Source organism: Crinia signifera, chromosome 5 (genome assembly GCF_055691185.1).
Source record: "Crinia signifera chromosome 5, ASM5569118v1, whole genome shotgun sequence".
NCBI lineage: Eukaryota > Metazoa > Chordata > Amphibia > Anura > Myobatrachidae > Crinia > Crinia signifera.
The window spans coordinates 119,698,567-119,721,278 of record NC_139221.1 but is presented as its reverse complement, the minus strand read 5'-3'; the positions used below and the strand labels follow the sequence as shown (position 1 = coordinate 119,721,278).

Here is a 22,712-nt window from a genome sequence, read left to right as displayed (position 1 = left end):
ATCTTTTACAGATATTGCGCTTCAAACACCTAGCCATTTTCTATTTCATGATTCACCATCTACTTACCTACCCAATTAAGGATCCCACCCTCCCTGCTGGTCAAGCTGCACTATTACAAAGGGAAGAAAGTTGCTGACTGGAAAAAAAAAGTGGGTTACTGACTTCCCTCCCACCCCCATGTCCGTTAAGCTGCCTTAGCGGACAGTGGAGGAAGGTATCAGTTTATCTTTTACTTTTTCTATTTATCTCTACCTATCTCTATCTATTTAACTGTACACTAAGTTATCACAATGTACAATAATAGAAGAATCCATAGCTAGAAGTCCTATTTGTGAAGACCAAATGTATACCAAAAACATATTATCAATACTTAATTTTCATTAATTACCTGAATTGGATCTCCTGTTGCTGTGCTTAATCTTTGTTTTTTGACTTGAGGAGGATTCTGCAGTCCAGGTCACTTCGCAGTAGTCAGCTGTTATGACCTCATCATATGTTTTATGGAGAATTCTCACCTAAAAAATGGAATTAGGCATGATAATATGTTCTCAGTATACATTGACCCTAAAGCCCTGTACACACTGGGAGTCTAGGGGCACCATCTATATAGTCAACTATATCTGTGGTTCCACTATTCACACTGAAAGAAATCAGTTACCAATATCATTCAGTGATATCCCAGTGACCTGCTGAACATGCGGGTCATAGGCTATATGGTCAAAGTTGACCTGTATGTTCAGGAGAAGGGGCAGCAGGGAGGTCGTTAAGGATGCGCGGGAGCACACATCATTAACGATACTGAGAAAACATACTACAGATTTGTTTTAAAGAAAAGAGATTGCTCAAAAATGCCCTTCTGAGTGATATCTTTTCTTTTTTTGAGTAGCGTTTATGGGGCTTTAGAAAAATGAGAGGGATCACTCACCTCTTTATCCATGCCTCTACTTTATAAACTAATCTAGCTATGCTTTGTCTATTTAATGAATCATTTACCATCTATCTACCTATCCACCCATCTATCTGTCTATCCAATGATTTACTATCCATGTACCTACACATCCATATATATATCTATCTATCTACGGTTAGTGCGCTCAGTGAAAAAATATGTGGGACCTAAAGGATAACAACTCTCTGCTGGCTGAGCTGCACTATAACACAAGGAGTGAGGGATCACCTAAATATTTTTTTAGAGCTATTGCACTTCTACCACCCACCTATCTATCTAATGATTTACCATTTATTTACCCACCCACCCACCCATTTATCTATCTAGTGATTCACTATCTATCCCCCTACCCAACCACCCTCACATTTATCTACCTACCCACCTATCTATCTTTCCATCTATCCATCCATCTATCTATCTATCTATCATTCTAACTACAGTTAATTCGCTCAGTGAAAAAAATATGTGGGGCCCAAAGGATAACAACTCCCAGCTGGCTGAGCTGCACTATAGCACAAGAAGTGAGGGATCACCCAAATATTTTTTTACAGCTATTGCACTTCTACCACCCACCGATCTGTCTAATGATTTACCATTTATCTACCCACCCACTTATTTTTTTTTTTAATTGAGTCTTTATTTTTCATTTTTCAAAATACATATATATAAAAAAAGACAAGACGAGACAATACCTATACAATACATGACAAAATCGATATACAAGGATAAGTATAACAGTGAGTATTACATAAGACATGACAGCGTACAAATAGGGGGCATATACAGAAATGAACACCTTGTAACAAGCGGGTTTGGATTTAAGGGCTTGGCACAGGCGGGAAGGATGTTAGAGGTTAGCTCCATTGACCCGACTATTGGGCCTGGCTAAGACGTTAAGTAATGGTACTGACTGAATTCTTGGTTAAAATAGGATATAAGTGACAATCGAGAGATTGTTAAGGAGAGAAAAAAAAAAAAAAAAAAAGAGATAGATGGGGTGTAAAAAGTGGGATGAGGGTGATTCGAGAAGCATACAGGCCGGATACAACCTTAATGAAGTGAGACAGTGCGGAAATACCTAAAATACTAGGTGCTAACGTGCCGAAGATTCGAAGGGCGAATTTATATGTCTTATTTTGCTACCGACATTCGCCGAGGGATAAGTGTAGTCAATTGTGTAATAGGCAGGAACCTGGGCCCATTCTGTGACCCAGGGGAACACCTGAACGTGATTCGGGAGTGTCTAGAGAGTATCTAACCGCTTCTCTTCCCTGCACTTTTAATATAAGTGACTAGAATATTGATGAACAAACTTAATTTATATACAGAGTGAGATCCGTTACGAATACTGTCGATGATATAACGTTTAAAAATATAAGTGACTCGCTAACAGTGCTTAGCATACAACTATCCTTTGAACTGGTAGTATGCAGATAAATGCCAAGGGTGCCAAATAGAAAAGAATATAGTGCTACGCCCTTTGGATGCGTAGTAAAATTTCTCGTGTTCATATATCGTGTTCACCAAGTTAAGCCATTCATTAAATATCGGTCCATTTTTTGCCATCCAGTAGCGTGCTATGACAACTTTAGCAATTGCGGTGAGGTACAATAGGAGGAGACTCAATTCTTTAGTCATATCAGTAAGGTTAGCCTGTGCTACCCCCAAACCCTTAATTACCTGGCAGACCCTATTCCAGAACTGGTCAACTCTATTACAAGACCTCATTAAATGCCAAAATGTTGCACCATTTTCACCGCACTTTGGGCAAGCATCAGCCCCAGACCCCCTCATCTTTCTTAACCGCACTGGGGTCAAATATGTCCGGTGAATGATGTTAAACTGTATTTGTTGAACCCGTATAGAGTTTGTTGCCTTTTTCGGGATTGCTAGGGCTGCCTGCCAGTTACTCTCTTTAATATCAGGGATGTCCACCGCCCACCTCTGCATGAGCTGAATAAGCCCATCGTCGGTGGCGGCTGCGGATAAGTATTTATATATTTTCGAGACGCCCTTCCGTGGAGTAAGTTTTCTCAAGAAGACCTTGATGGGGGTCTCTATAAGCCATTGATCCTTGTCCCTTCCATACCTGGTAATCGCACTCCTTAGCTGTAGAAATCTGTGAAACATTGACCTTGGCAGTACGTACTCTGCCTGAAGCTGATCAAAGGATTTAACTCTATTATCCTGGAATAATTGGCCCAACGAGCAGATTCCATATTGTGACCCACCCACTTATTTACCTGTCTATCTAATGATTCACTATCTATCCGCCTACCCAACCACCCTCCCAGTTATCAACCTACCTATCTACATTATCTATCTACAGTTAGTGCGCTCAGTGAAAAAATATGTGGGGCCCAAAGGATAACAACTCCCTGCTGGCCGAGCTGCACTATTACACAAGGAGTGAGGGATCACCCACATATTTTTTTTACACGTATTGAGATTCACCAACCCAACTATCTATCTATCTATCTATCTATCTATCTATCTATCTATCTATCTAATGATTTACCATTTATCCACCCGCCAATTTATCTGTCTATCTAATGATCCACTATCTATACACCTACCCACCCAACAGTCCACCCATTTATATACCTAACCATCTATCTATCCATATATCTATCTATCTACAGTTAATGCGCTCAGTGAAAAAATATGTGGGGCCCAAAGGATAACAACTCCCTGCTGGCCGAGCTGCACTATTACACAAGGAGTGAGGGATCACCCACATATTTTTTTACAGTTATTGAAATCCACCCACCCATCTATCAATCAATCTAATGATTTAACATTTATTCACCCAACCGCCCATTTATCTGTCTATCTAATGATTCACTATCTATACAACGACCCACCCAACAACCCACCCATTTGTCTACCTACCCATATATCTATCTACAGATAATGTGCTCAGTGAAAAAATATGTGGGGCCCAAAGGATAACAACTCCCTGCTGGCTGAGCTGCACTAAAACACAAGGAGTGAGGAATCACCCACATATTTTTTTACAGGTATTGAGATTCACCCACCCAGCTATCTATCTATCTATCTATCTATCTATCTATCTACAGTTAGTGCGCTCAGTGAAAAAATATGTGGGGCCCAAAGGATAACAACTCCCTGCTGGCTGAGCTGCACTATAACACAAGGAGTGAGGGATCACCCACACATTTTTTTTACAGGTATTGAGATTCACCCACCCAACTATCTATCTAATGATTTACCATTTCTCCACCCACCCGCCCATTTTATCTGTCTATCTAATGATTCACTAGCTATACACCTACCCACCCAACATCCCACCCATTTATCTACCTAACCATCTATCTATCTATCCATATATATATTTATCTGTCTACAGTTAATGCGCTCAGTGAAAAAATATGTGAGGCCCAAAGGATAACAACTCCCTGCTGGCTGAACTGCACTATAACAAAAGGAGTGAGGGATCACCCACATATTTTTTTACAGGTATTGATATTCACCCACCCAACTATCTATCTAATGATTTACCATTTCTCCACCCACCCGCCCATTTTATCTGTCTATCTAATGATTCACTAGCTATACACCTACCCACCCAACATCCCACCCATTTATCTACCTAACCATCTATCTATCCATATATATATATATTTATCTGTCTACAGTTAATGTGCTCAGTGAAAAAATATTTGAGGCCCAAAGGATAACAACTCCCTGCTGGCTGAGCTGCACTATAACACAAGAAGTGAGGGATCACCCACAATTTTTTTTATAGGTATTGGGCTTCACCCACCCACCAATCTATCTAATAATTTACCATTTATCTACCCACCCACCCATTTATCTATCTATCTAATGATTCACTATCTATCCGCCTACCCAACCACCCTCCCATTTATCTACGTACCTATCTATCTGTCTATCCACATTTAGTTCGCTCAGTGAAAAAATATGTGGGGCCCAAAGGATAACAACTCCCTGCTGGCTGAGCTGCACTATAACACAAGGAGTGAGGGATCACCCACATATTTTTTTACAGGTATTGCGCTTTACCCACCCACCTATCTATCTAATGATTTACCATTTATCTACTCACCCACCCATTTATCTGTCTATCTAATGATTCACTATCTATCCAACCTACCCAACCACCCTCCCATTTATCTACCTATCTATCTATCTATCTATCTATCTATCTACAGTTAGTGCGCTCAGTGAAAAAATATGTGGGGCCCAAAGGATAACAACTCCCTGCTGGCTGAGCTGCACTATAACACAAGGATTGAGGGATCACCCACATATTTTTTTACAGGTATTGAGATTCACCCACCCAACTATCTATCTATCTATCTATCTATCTATCTATCTATCTAATGATTTACCATTTATCTACTCACCCACCCATTTACCTGTCTATCTAATGATTCACTATCTATCCAGCCTACCCAACCACCCTCCCATTTATCTAACTACCTATCTATCTATCTATCTATCTATCTACAGTTAATGCGCTCAGTGAAAAAATATGTGGGACCCAAAGGATAACAACTCCCTGCTGGCTGAGCTGCACTATAACACAAGGAGTGAGGGATCACCCACATATTTTTTTACAGGTATTAAGATTCACCCACCCAACTATCTATCTATCTATCTATCTATCTATCTATCTAATGATTTACCATTTATCCACCCACCCGCCCATTTATCTGTCTATCTAATGATTCCCTATCTATACACCTACCCACCCAACAGCCCACCCATTTATATACCTAACCATCTATCTATCTATCCATATATCTATCTATCTATCTATCTACAGTTAATGCGCTCAGTGAAAAAATATGTGGGGCCCAAAGGATAACAACTCCCTGCTGGCCGAGGTGCACTATTACACAAGGAGTGAGGGATCACCCACATATTTTTTTAAAGTTATTGAAATCTACCCACCCAACTATCAATCAATCTAATGATTTAACATTTATCCACCCAACCGCCCATTTATCTGTCTATCTAATGATTCACTATCTATACACCGACCCACCCAACAACCCACCCATTTGTCTACCTACCCATATGTCTATCTACAGATAATGTACTCAGTGAAAAAATATGTGGGGCCCAAAGGATAACAACTCCCTGCTGGCTGAGCTGCACTAAAACACAAGGAGTGAGGGATCACCCACATATTTTTTTACAGGTATTGAGATTCACCCACCCAACTATCTATCTATCTATCTAATGATTTACCATTTATCTACTCACCCACCCATTTACCTGTCTATCTAAAGATTCACTATCTATCCAACCTACCCAACCACCCTCCCATTTATCTAACTACCTATCTATCTGTCTATCTATCCACATTTAGTTCGCTCAGTGAAAAAAATAAGTGGGGCCCAAAGGATAACAACTCCCTGCTGGCTGAGCTGCACTATAACACAAGGAGTGAGGGATCACCCACATATTTTTTTTACAGGTATTGAGATTCACCCACCCAACTATCTATCTAATGATTTACCATTTCTCCACCCACCCGCCTATTTATCTGTCTATCTAATGATTCCCTAGCTATACACCTACCCACCCAACATCCCACCCATTTATCTACCTAACCATCTATCCATATATATATTTATCTGTCTACAGTTAATGCGCTCAGTGAAAAAATATGTGAGGTCCAAAGGATAACAACTCACTGCTGGCTGAGCTGCACTATAACACAAGAAGTGAGGGATCACCCACAAATTGTTTTACAGGTATTGAGCTTCACCCACCCACCAATCTATCTAATAATTTACTTTTTATCTACCCACCCACCCATTTATCTGTCTATCTAATGATTAACTATCTATCCGCCTACACAACCACTCTCCCATTTATCTACCTACCTATCTATCTGTCTATCCACATTTAGTTCGCTCAGTGAAAAAATAAGTGGGGCCCAAAGGATAACAACTCCCTGCTGGCTGAGCTGCACTATAACACAAGGAGTGAGGGATCACCCACATTTTTTTACAGGTATTGCGCTTTACCCACCCACCTATCTATCTAATGATTTACCATTTATCTACTCACCCACCAATTTATCTGTCTATCTAATGATTCACTATCTATCCAACCTACCCAACCACCCTCCCATTTATCTACCTATCTATCTATCTATCTATCTATCTATCTATCTATCTATCTATCTATCTACAGTTAGTGCGCTCAGTGAAAAAATATGTGGGGCCCAAAGAATAACAACTCCCTGCTGGCTGAGCTGCACTATTAAACAAGGAGTGAGGGATCACCCATATACATTTTTACAGGTATTAAGATTCACCCACCCAACTATCTATCTATCTATCTATCTATCTATCTATCTATCTAATGATTTACCATTTATCCGCCCATTTATCTGTCTATCTATTGTTTCACTATCAATACACCTACCCACCCAACATCCCCCCCATTTATCTACCTAACCATCTATCTATCTATCTATATATCTACCTATCTATCTACAGTTAATGCGCTCAGTGAAAAAATATGTGGGGCCCAAAGGATAACAACTCCCTGCTGGCCGAGCTGCACTATTACACAAGGAGTGAGGGATCACCCACATATTTTTTTACAGTTATTGAAATCCACCCACCCAACTATCAATCAATCTAATAATTTAACATTTATCCACCCAACCGCCCATTTATCTGTCTATCTAATGTTTCACTATCAATACACCTACCCACCCAACATCCCACCCATTTATCTACCTAACCATCTATCTATCTATCTATCTATCTATCTACAGTTAATGCGATCAGTGAAAAAATATGTGGGGCCCAAAGGATAACAACTCCCTGCTGGTTGAGCTGCACTATAACACAAGGAGTGAGGGATCACCCACATATTTTTTTACAGGTATTGCGCTTCACCCACTCACCTATCTATCTAATGATTTACCATTTATCTACTCACCCACCCATTTATCTGTCTGTCCATCTAATAATTCACTATCCAACCTACCCAACCACCCTCCCATTTATCTACCTACCTATCTATCTATCTATCTACAGTTACTGTGCTCAGTGAAAAAATATGTGGGGCCCAAAGTATAACAACTCCCTGCTGGCTGAGCTGCACTATAACACAAGGAGTGAGGGATCACCCACATATTTTTTTACAGGTTTTGAGATTTACCCACCCAACTATCTATCTAATGATTTACCATTTATCCACCCACCCGCCCATTTATCTGTCTATCTAATGATTCACTATCTATACACCTACCCACCCAACATCCCACCCATTTATCTACCTAACCATCTATCTATCTATCCATATATCTATCTATCTATCTACAGTTAATGCGCTCAGTGAAAAAATATGTGGGGCCCAAAGGATAACAACTCCCTGCTGGCCGAGCTGCACTATTACACAAGGAGTGAGGGATCACCCACATATTTTTTTACAGTTATTGAAATCCACCCACCCAACTATCAATCAATCTAATGATTTAACATTTATCCACCCAACCGCCCATTTATCTGTCTATCTAATGATTCACTATCTATACACCTACCCACACCACATCCCACCCATTTATCTACCTAACCATCTATCTATCCATATATCTATCTATCTATCTACAGTTAATGCGCTCAGTGAAAAAATCTGTGGGGCCCAAAGGATAACAACTCCCTGCTGGCTGAGCTGCACTATAACACAAGGAGTAAGGGATCACTACTTTTTTTTTACAGGTATTGCGCTTCACTCACTCACCTATCTATCTAATAATTTACCTTTTTTCTACCCACCTACCCATTTATCTGTCTATCTAATGATTCACTATCTATCCGTCTACCCAACCACCCTCCCATTTATCTACCTACCTATCTATCTGTCTATCCACATTTAGTTCGCTCAGTGAAAAATTATGTGGGAGAAAAATTAAAGGGAGAAGGCCTCCCTTCCGAATTCTTTTATCAGCCAGTCCTCCACAAATTTTTCAGGGGAGCTACCCTCTACTCGCTCATCAAACCCCACGAATCTAACATTATTGCGACGGATTCTTCCTTCAAAGTCCGACATTTTAGTGCGCATATCCTCCATCTGTCCAGACAGGGCTTTCACTTGACTTTTAAGAGGAGCTACTATGTCCTCCAGAGAGGAGATCCTATTTTCTGCTTCAGTAACTCTCTCTCTAATAACTTGGGCATCATGTCACAGCAATGAGATATCAGCTTGCACCTTGTTTATCTGCTCCAACAGACGAGACTCGCAGGTATTTACAGCGTCTAATACCTGCTGCAGAGTAGGGATGGACATCGATGGTCGATGTTTCGGAAACATCGATGTTTTTCTTTCGATGTTAGTGTTTTTACCATTTAATGGTGACCTTCCGATGTTTGTCACCATCGAATGCTAATCATTCGATGGTGTACCGATGGTGGCTTATTTTTTAATTCCTAAAAGATATGCCTCCCCTGGCTGCTGTGTCTGTGTCAGGGAAACTTCCTAGGTTCGTTGGAGGCTGTCTGACTTTCTCTCTGCTTCCCTCCCTCTCCCTCTCTATGGTTGCTGTAGCTGCTAGGCAACAGGGCCCACTGCTAGTTCTGATTGGCTCTCCCTGACTCAGAGAGCCAATCAGAGCACAAACCTCACCCTGCAGCACCAGTCACTCAAACAGCAGCAAATTTCACAGACACACTGAGCTCTGGAGGATTCAGAGAGGAGGAGAAGTCACTGAATGTTATACCAGCTCAGGCAAGCTATAATAATAATAGGTACACAATACAACTAGCTACAGATATTTGTGAATGTCAGTCACACAACACTCATTAATATACTGCATTAGTATTACCAGGCAGCAACCACTATATGATCATCAGTGAAGTGTTGGTCAGAGATTGTCTGTTTCTGTGAATATAGTGAGGAACAATATACACAGTCCTGGGGTACCAGTGGAATGAACCAAGATAAAGGTGCCCATACACTGCTGTGACGCCTCGCAGCAGTGTACGGACACAGGACAGCCTGCAGGGACCTTCCCGGCGGCAGGAACGCATGCGATCCGTTGTGATAGATTGCATGCATCCCTGCTTCCCACCCGCCTCACCGCCAGGAGGAACGGGTGGCTGCTACCGGTCTGAGCACCTGGTCGGGTCCGATGCGCATGGGACCCAACAGCATGTCAGGGAGAGGCGATTTGGTCCGATTTAAGGGGTCGATTGGTCGCAATTGGCCACAATCGGACCAAATCGCCTCAGTGTAGGGGCACCTTAACTGTTTTTATATATAGTGAACTATTTTTTATATTACGTGACCTTGTCGCTAGCGATTGGTCGCTCAGTGACGGAATTGCTGGTTATCAGTATTTTACTGGGGACCAGTGATTCTAGCAAGTTCCTGCGACCAGCGACCGTCGCTGGGCTGCGGTGGGAGCGCACACACGGCGAAGGTCGCTAGGTATCACCGGCAATATGGTCACTGAGCGACCATATAGCTGACGATGGAAGCTAGAATCGCCTAGTGTGTAGCATTATAGTGGTGCCCCCACAGATCCTAGCACCCTAGGCAGCTGCCTAATGGTAGAGCCAGCCCTGCTCATTGCAATATTTATCTCACCATATAAATGATGTGATGACCACTATACCGTCATCTCCCTTATTTGTGTGTGTGTGTAGGTACACTTGCCTTAATAAATAGACATTTTCCTATCTGGAAAAATAGTGAAACCTAAAACGAGTTAGTTTACAATTTATCTAATTTTATTACATTTTGATTACTTGCTGTTAAAGTGTTAATAATGTGTTCAAAATTTTTATACTACTTCATCATTGGGCATTGTGTGAATATTATATATGTATATTATACACACAATGTCCAATGATAAAGTAATATGTTGCTCAGAGCCTGGGCCCTGCCACCAAACTCAATTACTACCTTACAAATGGCAATACAGGCTTTTGCGCATGCACTAGTCATATAACTAGTTTTCACCATCGAATACTTTTGATTCGATGGTTAGTTACCATCGCATCGAAAGTTTCAATGGTGGAAGCACTGCCATCATTTGATGGTTGGCTTCCGATGTCCATCCCTACTGCAGAGTAACCTCTGCAGGACGGGATTCGGGTGCATTTTTAGATGGAGTAGTCTGAGGGGTGTTCGGCTGTGAACTGCTCCCTGCCTGATTCTGCGTACGTGCGTATTTTTCAAGACGGGCGGCCGCCGTATTTATGCCTGTCTTGCCCATTCTGGTCTGCGCCACACAGCTGCGGGTACCCTTGCACGCAATGATCTCAGGTACTACTCAAAAATTAACCCCCTGCCACGGGGTACTCGACTTTGCGCACAATCCTTCCAAACTGCCACCCCCTCACACTCTTGTATATTACAGGTTTGGCAATGGGGGACAAATGGTGTTTAGTCCGCGCCTTAGCGTAGCTTTACAGTCAATAACAGTTGCTTATGACGAGAAGTGAAAAGCGGTACCTTTCTGCCCGCTGAGTATATCGGGGGAGCCTGAAAGGGATCCCACAGGACCATCAGTTAGCAGGCGCCAGAGTCCTTAGGAGCAGATATATATAGGCCCCTGCAATGGGGTATTCGACTTTGCACTGGGTATATCAGAGGAGCCTGAAAGGGATCCCACAGGACCATCAATTAACAGAAGCCACAGTCCTCTTGTTACAGCCTTAGGAGCAGATATGTATAGGCCCCTGCAATGGGGTATTCGACTTTGCGCACCGTCCCACCAAACTGCCTCCCCCTCACGCTCTCGTGTATTATTAGTTTGGCAATAGGACACAAATGGTGTTAATCCACACCTTAGTGTAGCTTTACAGTCAATAGCAGTTTTTTTATGACGAAATGTAAGAAACGGTACCTTTCTGCCGGCTGGGTATATCGGGGGAGCCACAGTCCTCTTATTGCAACCTTATGAGCAGATATAAATAGGCCCCTGCAATAGGTTTTTCCGGCACCTTTTGGCCACTTTAAATGGATCCAAGGGTCCAAAGTCTCCAGCCAGTCTGAGGAGTCCGCTAATATAGGTGTCCGAGGGCTGTTCTCTGTTCAGCTCTGGGGCTGATTTGTGTAGGCCCACAGCTGGTTAAGTGCCTGTCCCCTTCGTCTGACTGCTTCAACGGTAACTGTTTATACAAGGGCGGCAAGATACAACCGCCAGTCTGTCTCCGTTTGTGCTGTCCCAGCCCCGGGGTTACCGCCGCTGATAGTCAACACAGCACAGCAGGAGCGCGTCCAGGCACAGGCTACACCCTGACCACACGCTGGGGCTTCACACTGGTCTGGTCTCCGTCTCCGTCTCCGTCGGTGCCGTGATGTTGAGCCGGCAGCAGACGCTCACACTGCACCTCTTCCGGCACTCGTTACTCCCGCGAGACGGGGTCAGGCTGGGGTCGCAGCTCTCAGACTCACTTCCTGGATCCCAGCGCCCGGTTTACATCGGAGGCACCACACATAGGAAGGTAATGGTGATCGTGCAGCGTTTGCGAGGCATTGATTCCCCGCTTTTACGTGTGCGTACGGGCGGTCGTGGAGGTGGAGGGAGCCGGTGGGAGCATTTAGTTAGAGCATTAGGTTTAGAGGAGAGCCGGCATCGACCTCCCTTCCTCACTCACACGCTGCCGTGGCCACGCCCCCTAGGGCCAGAGTTTCCATCAACGGGTATACGTCTCAATCATTCCCATTATTTAGAGGAACCCGTCAGGGGTGTCCCTTGTCCCCTTTAATTTTCGCAATAGCTGTCGAACCCCTGGCCTGTCTCCTAAGAGCAAAATTACATCATTATGACCCCGGTAGGGACACAAGATATAATTTGGTGTCGCTGTATGCCGACGATTTATTGGTCGGACTAGCGGACCCAGACAAAGATCTTCCAGTAGTCATTAACTCTCTGAGTCAATTTGGGGGAATATCTGGGCTTAATGTTAATTGGAGCAAATCAAATCTGCTATATACGGGTAACAGTAGCGGGGGGGGGAAATAGGGCACCAGAGGGGTCACTAGTAGAGGTTCAAGGGTTCACATATCTGGGGGTTAGGGTCTCGGCGATAGCCGAGGACTACCTACGGGATAATATTGTAACAACAATTCAGGAAACTAAATCAAAATTGAAGTGTTGGGCCAGACTGCCTCTCTCAATAATGGGACGGGTGAATATGTTGAAAATGGTAATTCTACCTAAAATATTATACCAATTGCAACATTCTCCCATTTTCATCAAAGACGAATACTTCAGAAATTTGGACAGCATAATTTCCTCATTTATATGGGGTAATAAACGTCCAAGAGTAAAACTAGCGACGTTATGTAGAACCCGGGAGGGCGGGGGTCTGGCCCTCCCTAATTTTAAGAATTACTATTATGCGGCCCAATTGGCACATTTAAGGGCATGGGTGGGCCCTGAGGAACAAACTGTGGAACTTAGTAAACTAATTAGCTGTATCGACTCTAGTGCCACATCCCTGCAAATACTACTTGCCAGCCCATGTTGGAGGAATTATCCCCCTATTGTATCCCAAGCCGTTAAAATCTGGAGAGCAGTTTGTAGGATAGAGAATTGGCAGGGAGTGGACCCGGAAGCATCCATTACACTCTTCCCCTCAATGAGGGAGTTGATGAGACAGCAGGGGGGGAGATTGTGGTATCAGTACGGTCTCAGCACATTAGGTCAGTTTTATCAGGACAGGGTTCTTAAGTCATTTTCCCAGCTCCAGGCGGAATATGAGCTACCGCAGTCTATGTTTTATAGATTACTTCAATTAAGGAGTGCCTTAAATGGGTGGGGAAGAGTAAGGGATGGGTGGCTAACTGAGACCCCCATTAAGGTGTTTCTTAGAAAGATAACAACGAAGAAAGCGGTGGCGAAACTATATAAATTCCTTTTTGCATGTACGCCAGATGATGGACTTAGCCAACTAAGATTGAAATGGGCCCACGATATACCCAAGATAAATGAGAATAACTGGTCAAGAATTTTAGCCCTCCCAGAAAAGGCAACAAACTCCACTAGGGTGCAACAGGTCCAGTTTAATATTCTACATAGGACATATATGACCCCGACTAAATTGAAAAGGATTGGAGGATCGGATAATGATAGATGTCCCAAGTGTGGGGAGAATGGGGCAACCTTTTGGCACCTTATCAGAGAGTGTAATAAAGTTGCCCGCTTTTGGGACAACATAGGTATGGCCCTTAAGGGTCTGGGGGTGACACAAGTTGCCTTTTCAGACATCAACTATATCATGGGGCTCTGGCAGGAGGAAACAGGCACAAAGGAGCATCGTTCTCTATTGACGCACCTGGTGGCATTAGCTAAGGTAATAGTGGCACGTTATTGGATGGCGGCAGAAGGTCCGTTATTCATAGAATGGATAAACCTAGTGAACACCACGTTTGAGCACGAGAAATTTTATTATGCCTCTAAAGGCCTTAGCACTAAATTTTATTCAATATGGAATTTGTGGCACCAGTCCTCACACTATCAATTTAAGGGGTAGAGAGGGGACATAATGTATAGTGTCTATTTGTAAGAGGCATCTTTTTTTTCTTTTTAACACGTATAGTCTTGGGGACTAGTTCTCCACGACTATTGTTTGAAGGGACCTAGGTGGAAGCTGAACAGTCACTTTGGGTTGAAGTAAAAATTGAAATGATATCATTTTTTCTTCTCTTCTTTTCTCTCTCAATGTATTCATTCTTCTTAAGATTATAGTTTAGACTGTAAGATGTTATGGCTTATACAGTAGCTAGAATGTATGCCTGTCTCCTACAGTGCGCATGATCTGTCGGCCGTTTTGATTGGTTGACACCTGTCCTCCCCTGGGATTTCTCATGGTACAGTATGGACTAAATCCTACTAACTCATAGTAGGAGCTTTAAATATAGTACTATGTTTTTTCTTTTCTTTCCTTTTTAATATATCGGGTAGTCTTAATGTGTAGAGAGGTATAGGCTTAAGTAAGTGATTGCTAGCATAGACAGTAGTAACGAGTGGTATCCGTATCTGCTTGCCAATACTGCGAAGAACGCTTATAGCAATATGGACAGGTAGCAATATCTCCCCCCTAGAAGGATCTGCTTGATGGCCCCGTAATCAAAGCAATTATATATCTAACATCTAGTGTAGCAAAAAGTGAAAAAGAAGAGCATAAGCCCTGAATATGTATGTATATGTGTTTGTTTATGTGTATGATATGTATTGTATTGTAGTGTAAGTGGATTTGTTATCTTGTTTGTATTTTTATGATTTGATAAAACTAAATAAAGACTCAATTAAAAAAAAATACGCTCAGTGAAAAAATATGTGGGGCCAAAAGGATAACAACTCCCTGCTGGCCGAGCTGCACTATTACACAAGGAGTGAGGATCACCCACATATTTTTTTACAGTTATTGAAATCCACCCACCCAACTATCAATCAATCTAATGATTTAACATTTATCCACTAGATAGACAGACAAATGGGTGGGTGTGTAAATAAATGGTCAATCGTTAGATAGATAGATAGGTGAGTGGGTGAAGCGCAATACCTTTAAAAAAATATGTGGGTGATCCCTCACTCCTTGTGTTATAGTGCAGCTTAGCCAGCAGGGAGTTGTTATCCTTTGGGCCCCACATATTTTTTCACTGAGCGCATTAACTGTAGATAGATAGATAGATATATGGATAGTTAGATAGATAGATGGGTAGGTAGACAAATGGGTGGGTTGTTGGGTGGGTAGGTGTATAGAGAGTGAATCATTAGATAGACAGATAAATGGGCGGTTGGGTGGATAAATGTTAAATCATTAGATAGATAGTTGGGTGGGTGAATCTCAATACCTGTAAAAAAATATGTGGGTGATCCCTCACTCCTTGTGTTATAGTGCAGCTCAGCCAGCAGGGAGTTGTTATCCTTTGGGCCCCACATATTTTTTCACTGAGTGCACTAACTGTAGATAGATAGATAGGTAGGTAGATAAATGGGAGTGTGGTTGGGTAGGCGGATAGATAGTGAATCATTAGATAGAAAGATAAATGGGTGGGTGGGTAGATAAAACGTAAATTATTAGATAGATAGGTGGGTGGGTGAAGCTCAATACCTGTAAAAAAAATATGTGGGTGATCCCTCACTTCTTGTGTTATAGTGCAGCTCAGCCAGCAGGGAGTTGTTATCCTTTGGGCCCCTCATATTTTTTCACTGAGCGCATGAACTGTAGATAGATAAATAGATATATGGATAGATAGATGGTTAGGTAGATAAATGGGTGGGATGTTGGGTGGGTAGGTGTATAGCTAGTGAATTTATTAGATAGACAGATAAATGGGCGGATGGGTGGATAAATGGTAAATCATTATGTAGATATTTGGGTGGGTGAATCTCAATACCTGTAAAAAAATATGTGGGTGATCCCTCACTCCTTGTGTTATAGTGCAGCTCAGCCAGCAGGGAGTTGTTATCCTTTAGGCTCCACATATTTTTTCACTGAGCGCACTAACTGTAGATAGATAGGTAGGTAGATAAATGGGAGGGTGGTTGGGTAGGTTGGATAGATAGTGAATCATTAGATAGACAGACAGATAAATGGGTGGGTGAGTAGATAAATGGTAAATCATTAGATAGATAGGTGAGTGGGTGAAGCGCAATACCTGTAAAAAAAAGTAGTGATCCCTTACTCCTTGTGTTATAGTGCAGCTCAGCCAGCAGGGAGTTGTTATCCTTTGGGCCCCACATATTTTTTCACTGAGCGCATTAACTGTAGATAGATAGATAGATATATGGATAGATAGACGGTTAGGTAGATAAATGGGTGGGATGTGGTGTGGGTAGGTGTATAGATAGTGAATCATTAGATAGACAGATAAATGGGCGGTTGGGTGGATAAATGTTAAATCATTAGATTGATTGATAGTTGGGTGGGTGGATTTCAATAACTGTAAAAAATATGTGGGTGATCCCTCACTCCTTGTGTAATAGTGCAGCTCGGCCAGCAGGGAGTTGTTATCCTTTGGGCCCCACATATTTTTTCACTGAGCGCATTAACTGTAGATAGATAGATAGATATATGGATAGATAGATAGATGGTTAGGTAGATAAATGGGTGGGATGTTGGGTGGGTAGGTGTATAGATAGTGAATCATTAGATAGACAGATAAATGGGCGGGTGGGTGGATAAATGGTAAATCATTAGATAGATAGTTGGGTGGGTAAATCTCAAAACCTGTAAAAAAATATGTGGGTGATCCCTCACTCCTTGTGTTATAGTGCAGCTCAGCCAGCAGGGAGTTGTTATACTTTGGGCCCCACATATTTTTTCACTGAGCACAGTAACTGTAGATAGATAGATAGATAGATAGATAGATAGGTAGGTAGGTAGATAAATGGGAGGGTGGTTGGGTAGGTTGGATAGTGAATTATTAGATGGACAGACAGATAAATGGGTGGGTGAGTAGATAAATGGTAAATCATTAGATAGATAGGTGAGTGGGTGAAGCGCAATACCTGTAAAAAAATATGTGGGTGATCCCTCACTCCTTGTGTTATAGTGCAGCTCAACCAGCAGGGAGTTGTTATCCTTTGGGCTCCACATATTTTTTCACTGATCGCATTAACTGTAGATAGATAGATAGATATATGGATAGATAGATAGATAGATGGTTAGGTAGATAAATGAGTGGGATGTTGGGTGGGTAGGTGTATAGATAGTGAATCATTAGATAGACAGATAAATGGGCGGGTGGGTTGATAAATGGTAAATCATTAGATAGATAGTTGGGTGGGTAAATCTCAAAACCTGTAAAAAATATGTGGGTGATCCCTCACTCCTTGTGTTATAGTGCAGCTCAGCCAGCAGGGAGTTGTTATCCTTTGGGCCCCACATATTTTTTCACTGAGTGCACTAACTGTACATAGATAGATAGGTAGGTAGATAAATGGGAGTGTGGTTGGGTAGGTTGGATAGTGAATCATTAGATAGACAGATAAATGGGTGGGTGGGTAGATAAAAGGTAAATTATTAGATAGATAGGTGGGTGGGTGAAGCTCAATACCTGTAAAAAAAATATGTGGGTGATCCCTCACTTCTTGTGTTATAGTGCAGCTCAGCCAGCAGGGAGTTGTTATCCTTTGGGCCCCTCATATTTTTTCACTGAGCGCATGAACTGTAGATAGATAAATAGATATATGGATAGATAGATGGTTAGGTAGATAAATGGGTGGGATGTTGGGTGGGTAGGTGTATAGCTAGTGAATTCATTAGATAGACAGATAAATGGGCGGATGGGTGGATAAATGGTAAATCATTATGTAGATATTTGGGTGGGTGAATCTCAATACCTGTAAAAAAATATGTGGGTGATCCCTCACTCCTTGTGTTATAGTGCAGCTCAGCCAGCAGGGAGTTGTTATCCTTTAGGCTCCACATATTTTTTCACTGAGCGCACTAACTGTAGATAGATAGGTAGGTAGATAAATGGGAGGGTGGTTGAGTAGGTTGGATAGATAGTGAATCATTAGATAGACAGACAGATAAATGGGTGGGTGAGTAGATAAATGGTAAATCATTAGATAGATAGGTGAGTGGGTGAAGCGCAATACCTGTAAAAAAATATGTGGGTGATCCCTCACTCCTTGTGTTATAGTGCAGCTCAGCCAGCAGGGAGTTGTTATCCTTTAGGCCCCACATATTTTTTCACTGAGCACATTATCTGTAGATAGATAGATGGGTAGGTAGACAAATGGGCGGGTGGGTGGATAAATGGTAAATCATTAGATAGATTGATAGTTGGGTGGGTGAAGCTCAATACCTGTAAAAAAAATATGTGGGTGATCCCTCACTCCTTGTGTTATAGTGCAGCTCAGTCAGCAGGGAGTTGTTATCCTTTGGGCCTCACATATTTTTTCATTGAGCGCATTAACTGTAGACAGATAAATAGATATATGGATAGATAGACAGATGTTAGGTAGATAAATGGGTGGGATGTTGGGTGGGTAGGTCGGATAGATAGTGAATCATTAGATAGACAGACAAATGGGTGGGTGTGTAAATAAATGGTCAATCGTTAGATAGATAGGTGAGTGGGTGAAGCGCATTACCTTTAAAAAAATATGTGGGTGATCCCTCACTCCTTGTGTTATAGTGCAGCTTAGCCAGCAGGGAGTTGTTATCCTTTGGGCCCCACATATTTTTTCACTGAGTGCATGAACTGTAGATAGATAGGTAGGTAGATAAATGTAGGTATGTATTGAGCTTCACCCACCCAACTATCAATCTATCTAATGATTTACCATTTATCCACCCACCCGCCCATTTGTCTACCTACCCATCTATCTACAGATAATGTGCTCAGTGAAAAAATATGTGGGGCCTAAAGGATAACAACTCCCTGCTGGCTGAGCTGCACTATAACACAAGGAGCGAGGGATCACCCACATATTTTTTTACAGGTATTGCGCTTCACCCACTCACCTATCTATCTAATGATTTACCATTTATCTACTCACCCACCCATTTATCTGTCTGTCTATCTAATGATTCACTATCTATCCAACCTACCCAACCACCCTCCCATTTATCTACCTACCTATCTATCTATCTATCTATCTACAGTTAGTGCGCTCAGTGAAAAAATATGTGGGGCCCAAAGAATAACAACTCCCTGCTGGCTGAGCTGCACTATTAAACAAGGAGTGAGGGATCACCCATATACATTTTTACAGGTATTAAGATTCACCCACCCAACTATCTATCTATCTATTTATCTATCTATCTATCTATCTATCTATCTATCTATCTATCTATCTAATGATTTACCATTTATCCGCCCATTTATCTGTCTATCTATTGTTTCACTATCAATACACCTACCCACCCAACATCCCCCCCATTTATCTACCTAACCATCTATCTATCTATATATCTACCTATCTATCTACAGTTAATGCGCTCAGTGAAAAAATATGTGGGGCCCAAAGGATAACAACTCCCTGCTGGCCGAGCTGCACTATTACACAAGGAGTGAGGGATCACCCACATATTTTTTTACAGTTATTGAAATCCACCCACCCAACTATCAATCAATCTAATAATTTAACATTTATCCACCCAACCGCCCATTTATCTGTCTATCTAATGTTTCACTATCAATACACCTACCCACCCAACATCCCAACCATTTATCTACCTAACCATCTATCTATCTATCTATCTATCTATCTATCTATCTATCTACAGTTAATGCGATCAGTGAAAAAATATGTGGGGCCCAAAGGATAACAACTCCCTGCTGGTTGAGCTGCACTATAACACAAGGAGTGAGGGATCACCCACATATTTTTTTACAGGTATTGCGCTTCACACACTCACCTATCTATCTAATGATTTACCATTTATCTACTCACCCACCCATTTATCTGTCTGTCCATCTAATAATTCACTATCTATCCAACCTACCCAACCACCCTCCCATTTATCTACCTACCTATCTATCTACAGTTAGTGCGCTCAGTGAAAAAATATGTGGAGCCTAAAGGATAACAACTCCCTGCTGGCTGAGCTGCACTATAACACAAGGAGTGAGGGATCACCCACATATTTTTTTACAGGTATTGAGATTCACCCACCCAAATATCTACATAATGATTTACCATTTATCCACCCATCCGCCCATTTATCTGTCTATCTAATGAATTCACTAGCTATACACCTACCCACCCAACATCCCACCCATTTATCTACCTAACCATCTGTCTATCCATGTATCTATTTATCTATCTACAGTTCATGCGCTCAGTGAAAAAATATGAGGGGCCCAAAGGATAACAACTCCCTGCTGGCTGAGCTGCACTATAACACAAGAAGTGAGTGATCACCCACATATTTTTTTTACAGGTATTGAGCTTCACCCACCCACCTATCTATCTAATAATTTACCTTTCATCTACCCACCCACCCATTTATCTGTCTATCTAATGATTCACTACCTATCCGCCTACCCAACCACACTCCCATTTATCTACCTACCTATCTATCTATCTACAGTTAGTGCACTCAGTGAAAAAATATGTGGGGCCCAAAGGATAACAACTCCCTGCTGGCTGAGCTGCACTATAACACAAGGAGTGAGGGATCACCCACATATTTTTTTTACAGGTATTGAGATTTACCCACCCAACTATCTATCTATCTAATGATTTACCATTTATCCACCCACCCACCCATTTATCTGTATATCTAATGATTCACTATCTATACACGTACCCACCCAACATCTCACCCATTTATCTACCTAACCATCTATCTATCTATCTATCTATCTATCCATCTATCTATCTATCTATCTACAGTTAATGCGCTCAGTGAAAAAATATGTGGGGCCCAAAGGATAACAACTCCCTGCTGGCTGAGCTGCACTATAACACAAGGAGTGAGGGATCACCCACATATTTTTTTTTACAGGTATTGAGCTTCACCTACCCACCAAACTATCTAATGATTTATCATTTATCTACCCACCCACCCATATATCTATCTAATTATTCACTATATATCCACCTAACCACCCACCCAATTTTTACCTAACCATCTATCTATCTACAGTTAATGTGCTCAGTAAAAAAAGGGGTCCCAAAGGATAACAATTCCCTGCTGGCCGAGCAGTACTTTTACACAAGGAGTGAGCGATCACCCACATATCTTTTACAGATATTGCGCTTCAACCACCTAGCCATTTTCTATTTCATGATTTACCATCTACCTACCTACCCAATTAAGGATCCCACCCTCCCTGCTGGTCAAACTGCTACATTACAAAGGGAAGAAAGTTGCTGACTGAAAAAAAGTGGGTTACTGACTTCCCTCCCACCCCCATGTCCGTTAAGCTGCCTTAGCGGACAGTGGAGGAAGGTATCAGTTTATCTTTTACTCTTTCTATTTATCTCTACCTATCTCTATCTATTTAACTGTACACTAAGTAATCACAAAGTACAATAATAGAAGAGTTCATAGCTAGAAGTCCTATTTGTGAAGACCAAATGTATACCAAAAACATATTATCAGTAATAAATTTTCATTAATTACCTGACTTCGGTCTCCTGTTGCTGTGCTTAATCTTTGTTTTTTGACTTGAGGAGGATTCTGCAGTCCAGGTCACTTCGCAGTAGTCAGCTATTATGACCTCATCATATGTTTTATGGAGAATTCTCACCTAAAAAATGGAATTAGGCATGATAATATGTTCTCAGTATACAGTGACCCTAAAGCACTGTACACACTGGGAGTCTAGGGGCACCATCTATATAGTCAACTATATCTGTGGTTCCACTATTCACACTGAAAGAAATCAGTTACCGATATCATTCAATGATGTCCCAGTGACCTGCTGAACATGCGGGTCATAGGCTATATGGCCAAAGATGACCTGTATGTTCAGGTGAAGGGGCAGGAGGGTGGTCGTTAAGGATGCGCGGGAGCACACATCATTAACTATATTGAGTATACATACTACAGATTTGTTTTAAAGAAAAGAGATCGCTCAAAAATGCCATTCTGAGCGATAACTTTTCATTTTGAGTAGCGTTTATGGGGCTTTAGAAAAATGAGAGGGATCCCTCACCTCTTTATCCATGCCTTTACTTTATGAACTATTCTAGCTATAATTTGTCTATTTAATTAATAATTTACCATCTATCTACCTATCCACCCAATCTATTTGTCTATCCAATGATTTACTATCCATGTGCCTACACATCCATATATCTATCTATCTATCTATCTATCT

At 41.7% G+C, this 22,712-nt stretch overlaps 1 protein-coding gene across 1 annotated transcript in view; it reads right to left on the bottom strand.

Moving 5' to 3' along the window:
- MAK (male germ cell associated kinase) overlaps positions 1 to 22,029 on the bottom strand; it is a 172,473-nt gene extending 150,444 nt beyond the window's left edge. The window contains exons 1-2 of the mRNA XM_083187931.1: positions 22,013 to 22,029; positions 390 to 516 (exon numbers count right to left, since the gene is read on the bottom strand). The gene's annotated coding sequence lies outside the window, so the exon portion shown is untranslated. The remainder of the gene's footprint in view (positions 1 to 389; positions 517 to 22,012) is intronic.
- Positions 22,030 to 22,712: the final 683 nt, after the last annotated feature.